Genomic DNA, 1,445 nt, shown 5'->3' with positions numbered 1-1,445 from the left:
CGCTGTGCTGGGGATAAGTCGGGTTCCCGGAGGACCAGTATTGCTGCAGCCAGTCCCCATCCGCAGCAAGGGCCCCGGTGCCAGCGTCTCCACAGGGCTCAGGGTGGGATGTGGTCTGCCCCCACCCTGGGCACTGGCACCTTCGCCTGCCCTGGCCTCCACGAGGCTTCCTGAGCTTCTGCTGACGATGATCTAGGCTGTAATGTAGACCCCGTCTGTTGGCACAGCCACTGCGGGCACCAGCAATAAAGGAGAATCCCGCCAAGGACTCGGGCTCCTCGCCTCTGTCGGGTGGCCCCTTGGCTGAATCCTGCGCGCCAGCCCTCCGGTGAAACCCAGCGTGGGAGCTCACAACCCAGTGGGCTGGGGCTCCAAGGCTGTAATGCAAGCCTGGGATTCGGGGGGTGGGGGTCTTGCTTTCTAGAATCGGACAGTGAGGGTTGGAGGGAGCTCAGGACGTCACATCTCGCCCAACCCCTTGCTCCAAGCAGGACCAGCCCCGACTGCATCATCCCAGACAAGACTTTGTCTACCTGGGCCTTCAAAACCTCCAAGGATGGAGACTGCACCACCTCTCTGGATAGCCCGTTCTAGTGCTTTCCCACCCTCTTCATGAGAAATTTTTTCCTAATATCCAACCTCAACTTTCCTTTTTTTAGCTTGAGCCCATTGCTCCTTGTCCTGTCATCTGCCCCCACTGAGAACAGCCCAGCTCCATCCTCTTTGCAGCCCCCCGGCAGGGAGGTGAAGGCTGTGTAACCCTGGCGGTGGGGCTACCTGCAGCCACGTCCACATTTTTGGGATCCTAGGGTGCCAGTCTGCATCGGTCAACTCCCAAGCTGTTCACAGGCTGGGAGCCACCCCTCTGGAGTGCTCTCCCATGGCTCTCCCCACACCAGCCCACACACTAAATGCAATCGTTTATTATTTACAACAGTAACTGAGAAATGAACAGGTTCACCATCCCATAAATAACAAACACAATATTTTCAATAAGCTTGATAATAATCTACGCTAACAAATAAAAGAAAGTATACTTATTATATGGGGCCAGAGCAAGGAGGCAGGGGCCGAGGTGCCCTGGGAAGGGGGCACTCTTCGTCTCTGGTGGTGTTCAAGGAGAGGGTGGACAGCCACTGGACAAGGGTGAGTAAAATACGGCCAAGGCAACTTGTCTGGTCTGCAGCAGGTCCCTTGGCCCCACTTGTTGCAGGTGCAAGGGGCAGCCCAAACCATGGCATGCATGGCTGTTTCTGCCACCCTCGGGGTGCGATGGGGCTGGGGTGGTGCAGAGGCCAGACGATTTCCTGGCAGCCCCAGCAGTGCACGCCCAAACCTACGGCCATAGGCACCGCACGGAGCGGGCAGGCAGGATCTCCGCTGAGACCAGCTGGGACCTGCACGGGCACCAGGACAGACGGGACAAGGCTGTGGGTGGGTGGGTG

The sequence above is a fragment of the Gavialis gangeticus genome, unplaced genomic scaffold, assembly GCF_001723915.1.
Source record: "Gavialis gangeticus isolate Ggan-Ray unplaced genomic scaffold, GavGan_comp1, whole genome shotgun sequence".
In the NCBI taxonomy this organism is placed as follows: Eukaryota; Metazoa; Chordata; order Crocodylia; family Gavialidae; genus Gavialis; species Gavialis gangeticus.
The sequence above is the reverse complement of the archived record's forward strand: the minus strand, read 5'-3'. Positions refer to the sequence as shown.